The 13,860-nt window shown below is 38.8% G+C and overlaps 1 protein-coding gene across 2 annotated transcripts in view; it reads right to left on the reverse strand.

Moving 5' to 3' along the window:
* RHOA (ras homolog family member A) overlaps positions 1 to 13,860 on the reverse strand; it is a 58,042-nt gene that overhangs the window by 42,323 nt on the left and 1,859 nt on the right. Inside the window, exon 2 of one of the 2 annotated variants that reach the window (XM_058558546.1) lies at positions 12,783 to 12,861. The exons of the other annotated variant lie outside the window; for it this stretch is intronic. The gene's annotated coding sequence lies outside the window, so the exon portion shown is untranslated. The remainder of the gene's footprint in view (positions 1 to 12,782; positions 12,862 to 13,860) is intronic. 2 annotated transcript variants of the gene reach the window in all.

A 13,860-nucleotide genomic window follows, 5' to 3' on the forward strand; every position in this document is an offset into this window, starting at 1 on the left:
TTTCAAAAGCTCAAGTTACTAAGATTAGACCTTAGCCTTCAAATTTACTTCCTCTAAGTTACTTCCCTTCTTTTCTGAATTGGCCTTAAGTCTCATTCTTCAAGTAGGAAGTTTTACTTCTTTTCAAACAAGACTTACAAGTAACAAACCATCGTACATAAAATGTACTCCCTGGTACCTACATTCATGTATGAAATAACAACGTACAGGGGAGGAAAAATAAAGACTAAATGTCTATCTCATCACCTTAGATATGGCAAAAAGCCTTAGATACGGCAAAAAGCCTTAGGAAAAGACTAGTACTCTTGGAGTATTTTATTTTATTATTGTTTTTTTTTTTTGTCTGGAAGATCAGGCCTGAGCTAACATCTGATACCAATCTTCCTTTTTTTTTTTCTTTGCTGAGCAAGATTGGCCCTGGGCTAACATCGTGCCCATCTTCCTCTACTTTACATGGGACGCCACCACAGCATGGCATGACAAGCGGTGCGTCAGTGCGCACCAGGGATCCGAACCTGCAAACCCCAGGCCATCAAAGCGGAGCTCATGCACTTAACCACTACACCATTAGGCTGCCCTCTAGCATATTTTAGAGAACAGCAGTTTTCAACCGTGATAAAGAGACTCATTTTGGGAGATCAAAAATAATTTGTTACTAACAGCTGAAGTACTGAAGATTGGAAACAATTTATTTTTTCCATAAATTAGAGCAGATTTAAGGTTACCTGAATACAGTGGTGTTTTTCCTAAAATGAAACTTTTCCCAATCTAGCAAATAACTATTTTTCAAGGCCAATAGTTTTTAAGGTCTATAGCATTCCTTTCTTGCATTCTACTAAGTGTTCTCAAGCAGAAGAAAAAGGGCCTTATGAAAAAGGAAACTGCATAACCACCACTGTTACCTTACTCTGTGAATAATCATGAATAATCTTTGTAAATTATTACTATGTAGTCGGAAGAAGGTATAATCACATGCACTCCATTCCCTATCCCATCCACAGATTCTGGAAGGGGCCAGCTGACACATGTTCTCTAAGAGTTTCAGGTAATTCTTTTCCACCTCCTCTCCCCAGCCAAAACACTACCACAAAATCTGAGGCCCATCCTAGGTGTGTCTCATGAGCATACAGCATCTACCATATGGACTACTCAATAAAATCAGAAATATTCATTACACAGACAGGTCCCATGTGCACTAGCCAAAGTAAAAGGTTCTACCAGAAATTAATTTCAGTGATAGGCAGCAATAGAGTAGAAAGAAGGCAGTTCATGGTAGTGGTAAAGGAACTACACTACCTGAGAGTTATCCCAGGCTCTACCACTTACTACCTTTGTGCCCTTTTACAACCAGCTTCCTTATTTGTCAAGTGGAGAACAGAACCTTCTAAATAGGGTTAGTATGAAGATTAAATAAGGTATTACACAAAAACAGCTTACCTATACTGTCAGAGTTCAAAAACAGGTCAGTGTTCAATAAATGTTTGCATTATTACTTAGGTCTTATTTTGGTCAAATAGCAACTCCCTCCTTCAAATTCTAACTGTCCAGAATTTGAAGACCACTTTATAATATGGCGTGACCTGAAAAGAATGCTGTTTTTCCTAAAATGACAGTTTTACCAGTCTAGCAAATAATTATTTTTTCAAAGTGCATATCCCATCCATACTTATCCCACCCTCTTTTTCCTTATATATATAAAAAAAATACTTAGCTTATCTCTTACTGCCCAGAACTACAGGACCACAATTCTTCATCCAAAAGTCTTGGAGTCAGAGGTTTCTAAATTTAGAATTTTTCAGATTTCTAGGAAGGTAATATGGTACAAATGCCAAATAATCCATAACATACCCAACGTGTTAATAGTGCTTCAGTAAAATAAATGAATATTCACGCTTAGTAGGATAAAGACTAAACAACCTCTTATCAGTTCAGATCAGGTTTTGCCATCAAATGAATTTGTAGTTTTCAGAACTTTCTGAATGGCAGTTATGAAAATCTTTAACCTAATGCCAATTTGTTTTAAACACACACAATCGCATTCCTCTCAATACTTTTTAAGCATCTTTTCTAATGCCGTCAAGTCTGATTTTTCCACGACTGATAACCATGCTGTTATCCCAGAGAAGTGGACTAAGCCCCTCCTGCTATACCTCTTGGGAAATTAAAACAAAATAGGCTTTAAATTAGGTGAGTTGGGGGTTGGGTGTGATGTGTGTTTAAGCCAAACTGCAGAGCTGGCAGTAATTTGAATTCCACAATCTAAATTAGTTGAATAATTTTGATAACTTGTTTAAGGACTGCACATTTTACAGTACTTATTTTCTTAGACTCACAGTAAATCTGCCTCTGTGTACAATTTCTAGCTTATTTTTGGCAGATAAAAACCACCAAAGACATTTGCTACCAGGTTACAACGAATGTATTATTCAGATACTTATTAGCCAAACATTCATTATAAGGAGGCACAAAACAGTTCTCCAGCCAAGAAGCAGAAGTAGAAATAATTCAACTGAATAACTATGCTACTTCTGCTGGATCAAGATCTTTACAATATTTTGGAAAGATAATGAATAAATTTCCATGTAGATAAAATAATCATTGCTTTAAAAATGACTAATTCAGCACACTTGAGATAATTATAATTTTACCTCATAATTCTTCAAAGGGACTAATTACGCAAATGAAAGTGATGATCACAGCGAGGTTTCTACAATTTCTCAACCACTCAAGAAATAAAAGCATTTAATACAGCATAGCTTTGGACATGGCTTAATTTTTACTTTTTTACTTCACTCATTACTTTAAACATAGTGGACACAACAGATTAGAAATTGAGTTCAGGGCCAGCCCCATGGCTTAGCGGTTAAGTGCGCGCGCTCCGCTGCTGGCCGCCCGGGTTCGGATCCCAGGCGCGCACTGACGCACTGCTTCTCCGGCCGTGCTGAGACCGCGTCCCCCATATAGCAACTAGAAGGATGTGCAGCTATGGCATACAACTATCTACTGGGGCTTTGGGGGGAAAAATAAATAAATAAATAAAATTATTTAAAAAAAAAAAAAGAAAGAAATTGAGTTCATACAATTTATCTTGTTGACATCCATACACTTCAATTATGTAATCCAGCAGAAATTTTATATGTGTTTTTTATTTCTCTCTCCAAATAAGTTGTTATAAATTAGCACTGTACAGACTATTACAAAAGCAAAAGTTGTCTAGTCCTTTGGAAACTAAAATCTAAAAAGAATTTTTAAGACACATAAAAGTCTTGTGAATTTCATTAAGAAGAATGATGATCCTAGTGTACATACATAAAAATTTTCTCCCAGCCCTCGATTTTGTCAATGTTAGTTTCTGTGGGAGGGAGAAGCATCAATGCAAATGAAGCAAAAAATATTTTGGATGAAATCTGGGTACAAAATGTCATACTGCAGATAAGGAAATAACTATATATCTCAAGACACTAACTCATGAAATTATAAAACCCAAAGCATACAACCACCCTCGGCCAAAACAATATCATATAACTCAGGCTATTAAGCCATGGTTTCTTCCTTCTTCTTTCCTCTGCCCTGAATGCATCCCATCTACCCTTTCCCCACTTACATAACCTCATACTTAAGGCTAAGTCACTCGCTCTCAAGGTCTTCCCAGAGCTCCCAACTTAGGTCCCTTAGGTACACTCCCCCAGTACGTAACATTTCTCTCTGCCTCACTCATTACATCCCTCCAAAGTTTTTTCCTGCCAAACTCCATTAGTATGAGAATCATATCTGTTTTATTTACCATTGTCGGACAAGCACGGGCGCAAGCACATTAACAGTTACACATTCAAATAACAAATTTGAAAAAATAAATTTCCAGGAGTAAAGAAACTTTATATAACCAATTTGCTGCACACAGATTTTGAAAAGAAAACAGTTACAACAAGATCAGCTGTGTACACTAGTGGTGAGGCTACTTTCTAGGACACTTTGTCTTAGTGGTTGAAAAATTCACTTTCATAGAATTATAGAAACTCCTCATATAATCAGAAACATCGATTATCTGTACCAAGGACTCAGATCCTCCCTATGAACTCATTTGCTCTTATTTTAGACAACTCCTTAAGTCTAATTGCCCAGCAGCTCAGTTCACAGTTTAGAAAAATGCATGTTTGGGTGAGAAAGAGGTGCAGCCTATGACAAGAATGGAGTCGTCAGAAAACTCCGTAAATCAGGCTCAGAAATGTAAAATGGGAGGGAGGGAAGTGCCATTCAGGCCAGGCCAGAGTCTTAAAGTAGGGCAACAGACTCCAAGGATAGACCTCAAAAACCCTTTAGGAGGAAAAGACCTCAATCATTCCACAGGGAAGCTTATGGCCCAGATACTATAAGACAGAAAAAGAAGACATCCACTACAGAAATAAAGTTTTAAAGCTTAAAGAAGCAAGCCTCAGTTATCTAAAACACAATAATACTATTTCAGAGGTTTAAGATCTTCATTTTTTCCTACAAGAGCCATACCTCCCATACCTAAAAATGCATGAATTCCATAAAAGCTTAAAGCGCCCTACACTGCATCCTCTTGAAGCAAAGCTATCAGGACTAGAAAACTGAAAATAAAGGTCAAAATACAGCCTTTTCTCCAGAAAGTCCTAAAAGTAACAACCAAACTAGAATCAAATTTTTGTTCAAACAATAAACCTGGCTGAAACGAAGTGTAGACTTGTCATAAGTACTCTCTTCTCCAATACCCTCCATTCCACTGCTTTCATCCTTTGTTCAAGAATACATGTAAAATGAATAGAATACATACTGCTTTATTAAGTCAGAGGAAGAAAATGTCTATAATGAAATTGTCTGTTTCAGTGCAGTGGGCAGAAATCTGTCCTGTCAACACCAGTTTCACCCACACCTAGGACTATGCCTGGCACACAGGAAACACCATTAAACACTTGGGAAATTAAATTGAAAATATAAAGCCATTTATTTTGTTTATGAACTGCATGAGAAACCTCTGGCAAAAAGGCCCCAACTACCATCTGCCCATTTGTTCATAATGAGCTTGAGCTTGGTACTGCCATTATTTGGCCATCGTGATCAAGCAGTTGCCACGGGTTGATGTCAGTTCAAGGGCCCTCCTTTCTGCAGCAGCAAGGACCCTTGGAGATTGAGAGCAGCAGGCCTAAGGTACATCAAGGCAAGCCGAGGAGAACAATAAAGCCTTCAATATACTGCCAAGTGAGAATCACTCCAGATTTAAATTCTTCTTTGGGGAGGGGGGCAAGAAACACTCCTAAGCGAACATACCTTCCTGCTTCTAAATAAGAGCATCGTATCACACATCTCAAAATGTAAGTATTCTAGGGTTAACCTTAAATAGATGCACAGATTCAGGATTTGGCTTTGTGCAGCTTAATTCTCCATTTACATTGCCCCCTAGACAATGCTTGTCTGGAGAACTGACATAGCAAGAAGAATAAACCAAGACGGAGCCCCAATGAGCTGCCTAATGGCCTGTTCGGGTGTTTCAGCAATGACAATTGAGCAGCCAGGCACCCTGCATTCTGGCACAAACATCTCTATGCCTCTCAAGACTCCACAACTAGCAGACTGAAAACTCTTCAGAGTGGGGCCTTCACATCTATTAAAAAAATTTTTATTGTGGTGAAATTCACATAATATAAAATTAATCTTTTTAGAGTGTACAATTCAGTGACATTTAGTACATTCACAATGTTGTGCAATCATCGACTCCATCTAGTTCCAAAACATTTTCACCACCACAAAAGAAAACTCCAAAACCATTAAGCGGTCCCCAGTTTCTCCTTCCCTCAGCACCCGGCAACCACCAATTTGCTGTCTCGATGGATTTACTTATTCTAGATATTTCATATAAATGAAATCACACAATATGTGGCCTTTTGTGACTGGCTTCTTTTACTTAGCATAATGCTTTCAAGGTTCATCCATGTTGTAGCATGTATCAGTGCTTCATTTTTTTAAAAGGCTGAATATTCCATTGTATGTTTGTATCACATTTGTTTATCCATTCATCTGTTGATGGACATTTGAGTTGTTTCCACCTTTTGGCTACTTAAATAGTGTTCCCATGAACATTTATGTACAAGTATTTGTTTGAGTACTTGTTTTCAATTCTTTTGGGTATATATCTAGGAATGGAATTACTGAGTCATATGGTAATTCTATATTAAACTATTTGAGGAACTGACAAACTATTTTCCACAGTGTATACTTTTAAGTATCTTGCTAAATAATCACCAAGACCTATTGTTAAGGAGAAAGAATAAGATGTGTAACAGTGTGATGTACAATAGTCTGTGTATAAAAAAGGAAAAATATGTAATATGTACATACAGACACAGTATCTCTAGAAGGATACATAGGAAACAGTTACATGGTTTTCTCTGAAGCAAGGAACTTGGGAGGCTGAGATGGGAGTAAGGCTTACTTTTCAAGCTCCACTGTTTTTGCAGTGTTTCATATACAGGCTTTATCAACCCTCTCGCTCTAAAATAGAATATTTTTAAAGCCCTAAAGGAAGCAATACTATTAGAGAAGGAGGACTGTGCTCTGGGATAGAAGAATATATATTTATTATAAACCTTATTATATGATTTTATTTTCACCTAGTGCATTTTTCTCCTTTTTTTAATTGTGGTAAAACACACAGAACATAAAATTTACCATCTTAATCCATTTTTAAGCATACAGTTCAGTGGTATTAAATAAATTCACACTGTTGTGCAACCAACACCACCATCCATCCTCATAATTCTTTCTATCTTGTAAATCTGAAACTCTATACCTATTAAATATTAACTCTCCATTCTCCCTGCAACCTCCCAGCCCCCGCAATCACCATTCTTTCTATCTTTATGATTCTGACTGCTCTAAGTATCTCATATAAGTAGAATTATACAGTATTTGTCTTCTTGTGACTGGCTTTTTTTCACTTAAAATAATGTTCTCAAGGTTCATCCATGTTGTAGCATATTGCAGAATTTCCTTCCTTTTTAAGGCTGAATAATATTCCATTGTATGTATACACCACATTTTGCTTATCCATTCACGCGTCAATAACCTTTGGGTTGCCTCCACATTTTAGCTATTGTGAATAACGCTGCTATGAACATGGGTGTACAAATATCTCTTTGAGACCCTGCTTTCAATTCTTTGGCGTATATACCCAGAAGTGGAATTGCTGGATCATATGGTAATTCTATTTTTAATTTTTTGAGGAACTGCCATACTGTTTTCCCACAGTGTCTGTACCATTTCACAGTCCTACGAAGAATAAAATGCATATTTTTTTTTAAATAAAAAACTACTTAGAAAACTTTAAAGCCTCCCAAGGAAATGTTCTGTAGTATCTTGATTGGGTGGCAATTATACAGATATATATATTTATCAAAACTTACCAAACTGTCATTTAAATAGGTGCATTTTTGTATGCAAATTATACCTCAATAAAGGTGATTAAAAAAAAAAAACTCTCCCAAAGTGATTCTAATTTTGGAAATTGGATACCAAGTTTCGAACAGCGAAGTTTGGGAACCACTGTGCCTAAGCATCAGTGACCCAGTAGTGAGCCCTGTTGTATTTCCCCAAGAATTCAATCTTAGGATGCTACTCCCCTTCTCTCCCAAAAATCTCTTCCAAATTAGATTCAAGAAGTGTGATTATTAGGTACTACAAACTGTAACTTGAATAGTGAAAGCTGAAGGGCTGCATGTCTGGCACTGGAGCTAAGTGGTTCTCTCTCACCGAACCCTCACTGCACTCTGTTACCATACCCATTCTACAGAAGAGGAAACTGAGTTACACAGGGGTCACATTAATTCCCGAGTCATAAGCTATCAAGTGTAAGAGCTAGTACTTAACTGTCAGCCTCTCTCCAGAGCCCATGCTCTTACCTAAGATATTCTACTGTCTCCCTTTTCTGAACTTAAGACCTTTAAAAGACAAACAGAGCTTCCTTCTGAATAACTGGAAAAGTTAAACGAGATTTCATCCAGAAAAGAACTTTTCCACAAAAGACTCTAAATGCGGTATTTCCAATAAAACTGCCAAATCATGTAATAAAATTATCTCACGGCAAAAAACTGTTTTGTTACATTAAATATCCACCTTAAGTGTACATTCTTAGGCTCTCAAAATCTAAATAACAAACAATAGGGTTATGTAAAAGTACAACCAGAAAAGTGGCATAACATTTGCTCCACGGGTTCATGGAAGAGGCACCAGAGAACAACTCATTTGCAATATACGGATGTGGACACCACTGCCATGAGAATAAGGTAAAAATAACAATGCACATATAATGAAAGAAGAATTTTCAACCATATGCTTAAAGTCAAAACAAACAATTTTTAAAGTAATTGCTGGGCCGGCCCCGTGGCTTAGTGGTTAAGTGCACGGGCTCCAATACCGGCGGCCTGGGTTCGGATCCCGGGCGCACACCCACGCACCGCTTCTCCAGCCATGCTGAGGCCACGTCCCACATACAGCAACTAGAAGGATGTGCAACTATGACATACAACTATCTACTGGGGCTTTGGGGAAAAAAAGGAGGAGGACTGGCAATAGATGTTAGCTCAGAGCCGGTCTTCCTCAACAAAAAGAGGAGGATTAGCAAGGATGTTAGCTCAGGGCTGATCTTCCTCACAAAAAAAAAAAAAAAAAAAAAGACTGTTAAAATAATTGAATTGGATCTCTGTGTTTTAGAGCAGTTAGGAGCCTCAGAAGACAAAAATCTATATTCTTTGTCCCTCTTTCTTGTAAAAAAAGAAAAATCAGTTTTTATGTGGGAACTGCTTTTTGGGGTCCACTATTAAATTGACAAAGTAGTTCAGAACATTTTTCCATAAGTTTTAGGGACTTCTGTTTTAGGGACTATGGTCAGGATGCATGGTTAGTAAAATTGGAAAACTTAACTAATGGAAAACATAATTTCTAAAGAATAAAAGATAAATGAAGTGTACACACAGCTGATACATGATAAATGCTTCTGACTTCACGATTGAAGACTCATCAGCTACAGTTCAACACAGAGATGTGCATGAGAGTTGCCACAGATTAGAAATTGTTCAAGAATCCTTCAGTTATGAAAGGAGGGCCGGCCCGGTGGCTTAGTGGTTAAGTGCGCGTGCTCTGCTACTGGCGGCCCGGGTTCGGATCCTGGGCGCGCACCGACGCACCGCTTCTCCAGCCATGCTGAGGCCACGTCCCACATACAGCAACTAGAAGGATGTGCAACTATGACGTATAACTATCTACTGGGGCTTTGGGGAAAAAAAGGAGGAGCATTGGCAATAGATGTTAGCTCAGAGCCGGTCTTTCTCAGCAAAAAGAGGAGGATTAGCATGGATGTTAGCTCAGGGCTGATCTCCATCACAAAAAATAAAAAAATAAAATAAAAGGAAAGAGGCAGCAGGTAACAGTAAAAAACAATCTCCACCCCACCATCTACTTCTCTGTCCACCTGAAGAAAGCCATCTCTGCTGCCACTATTTTTTTTTAATAATAATTGTATTTTTTTCCTCCCCAAAGCCCCAGTGCATGGTTGTATATCCTAGTTCTAAGTCCTTCTAGTTCTTCTACTTGAGCCCCTGACACAGCACGGCAACTGACAGACAGGTGGTGTAGTTCCACGACAGGGAAAAGAACCCAGGCCGCCGAAGTGGTGGGAGCACCAAACTTTAACCACTAGGCCATAAGGGCTGGCTCTCTGCTGCTATTAGTAACTGATGCTTAAGAGTGGAACTCAATGATCCCACATTCAAATAAAGGCAACCACTACCACAACCCAAGAATGAATCTAGACAATTCGTGATTTACATGGTTTCAAGTTATCAAACTATGATTTATTATGTCAAATAACATTTATAAAATGATGGTAAGGGGCTGGCCCACTGGCATAGCGGTTAAGTTCGCGTGTTCCACTTTGGTGGCCCAGGGTTCACAGGTTCAGATCCCGAGTGTGGACCTACTCACCGCTTATCAAGCCATGCTGTGGCAGGTTTACCGCATATAAAGTACAGGAAGATGGGCACAGATGTTAGCCCAGGGCCAATCTTCCTCAGCAAAAAGAGGAGGACCAGCAATAGATGTTAGCTCAGGGCTAATCTTCCTCACAAAAAAAAAAAAAAGATGATAATATCATAGGACATAAGGCCCAACATAAATCCTACAGTTAAACATACAAAATACAAGAAAATGAAAACACCAAACATGTCATGTTTCTCCTATTCAGTCAGGTGGGAATAAAGAAATTCATATAACTTGAAGCTTCCTACCAAGAAAATCCTTGTCACTCTGAAAGCAGTCACTATATAAATACAATGCACTGATAGCCTGAAAGAAAAATATCCTTGAAGAATCTACCAGAGTTAGAACAAGCATTTCTACTAAGGGAGAAAAACTAATATGCATTGAGCACTGTGCTCTTCATATATTATTTTATCTAAAATCCCTACGAAATGGATGTTACCTTCATTTTACAGATGTAGGTCCCAAGGCTCAGAGAAATAAAATACCCTGCTTAAAGAGAGAGACAGATATACCTCTTCTCTGGCAGAATTCCTTTGTAATTACAGGGCCATCAGCATTTCTGGTAAAGAATATGGTTTAAGCAAACCTACACAGCAAAAGCATAACCTTACTTTTATTCTTTGTTTTTAATGTAGAAGTAAACAATTGAGAAAACAACTTTGAAACAGTCTGCCCTCTTATAAGGGAGGCCGTCAATCAAACAACACTAATGCATTGCTTGAAGCTCCCTTTTTTCAAAGGATAGCAACAACGTATCATGCCCAGTAGTGCTAGGCTAGTTGTCCTCCTACCCCAGCAGTTGCAATGGGCTAATCTCTTGCCATGGATCAGGCCTTCAAGAAGCCAGATCTCCCAATAGGCTTTATCAGCAAAGCCTATCAGCACTCCTTTATAATATATCATGAATCCCACCACTTCCACTGTTACAGCTCCTCTCCAAGTCACTATCATCTGGCACTGGACTTAAAGACCCCCCCAACAGATCTCCCTGCTTCCGTTTTTGCCTCCCTACAGCCTCCATAAAGCAGCCAAAAATATAAATAAATCAGATCACATCACTCCTCTGTTATAAACACCTTTCAATGGCTTCCCGATGCTCTCTAAATAAACTCTCAATTCCCAGTTCCTACAAGATCTGACCCCTGCCTACCTGTAAGACTTTATTTCTTCCACTCCTTCTGCTTGCTCTTTAGGCTCCAGCCATTCAAGCCTTTTTGCTGTTCCCTAAAAAAGGCAGGCCCATTCCTTACTTGTCTATCATCAGTCTTCCCTACTAGATTAAAACTCCATGAGCAGGGCTATTAATGTTTTTGTGATTATTAGCACCTGATGTGCTTTCCACTTTCTAGTCAGTGATACTGAGAAAAGTTGATGGAATGATTCAATATTAAGACTTTTCAGTTCCAAACCAAATGTTCACATTTTTAGGAATAAAGACATTGTAAAACAGACAAAAAGCTCCCTGAGGGCAGGGACCTTCTTTGTTTTCTTCAGATGTGTCCCAGAACAGTGCCTGGCATATAGTAGCTATTCAGTAATTATTTGTTCAATAAATGAAAAATGACAAAACCACAAGCTAGCTTGGCCATTCCTCTTAACATGCCAAGGAGGATTTCAAAGCCAACCAAAACCACTTCCATCATATGCCTTCACTGCCAGGTAGACCATCTCACGAAATAAGAATATCCACCCCCTTAACAGCTCACTTCTCCATATACAGAGTTCTCTCAGACTCAAGGATAACAAGAAAAGGTGGTCAAAATGGTACCCGAGGGGCTGGCCCGCTGGCGTAGTGGTTAAGTTCGTGCGCTCCGCTTCGGCAGCCCGGGGTTCGCAGGTTCGGATCCCAGGCACAGACCTACACACCACTTATCAAGCCATGCTGTGCCAGGCATCCCACATATAAAATAAAGGAAGATGGGCACGGATGTTAGCCCAGGGCCAATCTTCCTCAGCAAAAAGAGGAGGCTTGGCAACGGATGTTAGCTCAGGGCTAATCTTCCTCACCAAAAAAAAAAAACAAGGTACCCAACTCGGATATTTATCGTGGTATCAACTCAATTAAGATAATTCTATTTTCCTTATTTGTAATCAATTAAAATATCCCAACAGCCCCTGAATGGGCTGTTATACCTGCTGTTAACACTGCTCCCACCCAAGCCAGTACCACTGCTGACCAGCCTGGTAAGAGGGAGGACTGTCCTCTGATCCTCATTCTCTAGATGGCTCATTTTCTATTAATAATTAGATATACCCATAGCACAGGCTGTGGATAAACTGTAAGACGACCAAACTACTCTACTAAAAAAAAACAGAAACTTAAAGATGAAAAACAAAGAATAAGATGGGAATAGTCCAGAAATAAGAGAAATATGTGTGTAATACAGTGAGTCCACCTCCTTAAAGATTAAGTAAGAGAGAGGTTAGGAAATATATCTTCATCTAAGGATATAAAGAATCTAAGAAATCTTTAGAAATCTAAGAAATAAAAGATTAAGAAATGTCACTTAGAATAGAAGGAAATCAGAGGAGTATCTCATGGAGAGGTAGGAAAATAAGACCAAAGAGAAAAGTTATGGAGTAAGATAAAGATCTCAAGATTGGTGAAGAGAATCACTAATAGTGATGTACCCACCTTTCCCTAAAACTTACATTACTATATAATACATGATAATCATTTCTCTTCCATGGGTTCAGGGGAATGAAAGAAGAGACATCTATTTACATACCTTACAAATGTGCTGCAAGACCCAGAGCCTGTGTGGCAGAAGTTCTACAAAGTGCCTTGAACTTCCCAGATGAAAGGCACTATAAAAATAAAAAAAAAAAAAAAATCAGGAATTATGTCTGTTCATTTTACAAGGAAAAAAACAAAACACAGGATGTAAATGGACTTGCCCAATGTTCCATGAAGTAATTTAGAAACCAGGAGAGGGAAAAAGTGCAGAATTTTTTTTTTTTTGGGCTGAGGAAGATTAGCCCTGAGCTAACATCTGTGCCAATCTTCCTCTAGTTTTTATATGTGGGTCACTGCCACAGCGTGGCTGACGAGTGGTGTAGGTCTGTGTCCAGGATCCGAACCTGGGCCACCAAAGCGGAACACACTGAACTTAACCACTATGCTATGGGGCCAGCCCCCAGAACTTAATTTTTGACATAGCATAAAATTTATCATACTTATACAAGTTTTGGCCTCCTTCTCTCAACAAAATGTACACAAACAACCTTATTTTCTGAGTATTATAAATTAACATTGTCCCTTTAGAAGCAAAAATCAAAAGCAGATGAATCCTATCTAAATTAATTTTCCAACATTTTATTATAAAAATTTTCAAACACACAGCAAAGTTAAAAGAATTTTACCATGAACATCCATATCCCTACCACCTAGACTACCTTGACAATTCGAATGACCTGCTTTATCAAATTACATTTCTTTTTTTCTTTTTTTTTTTTGTGAGGAAGATTACCCCCGAGCTAACATCCGATGCCAATCCTCCTCTTTTTGCTGAAGAATACTGGCCCTGGGCTAACATCCGTGCCCATCTTCCTCTACTTTATATGGGATGCTGCCACAGCATGGCTTGACAAGCAGTGCATAGGTCCGCGCCCGGAATCCGAACTTGTGAACCCGGGGCTGCCAAAGCGGAGCACGAGAACTTAACGGCTATGCCACTGAGCCAGCCCCTACATTTCCTTTTTAATACAAGCAATACAGAGAAATTACAGGCTGAAAGGCAACTATCAGAAAATCAGCGGCTTCCAGGGGCTGGCCCGGTGACTTAGCGGTTAGGTGCGCACGCTCCA

The sequence above is a fragment of the Diceros bicornis genome, chromosome 2, assembly GCF_020826845.1.
Source record: "Diceros bicornis minor isolate mBicDic1 chromosome 2, mDicBic1.mat.cur, whole genome shotgun sequence".
Classification (NCBI taxonomy): Eukaryota; Metazoa; Chordata; class Mammalia; order Perissodactyla; family Rhinocerotidae; genus Diceros; species Diceros bicornis.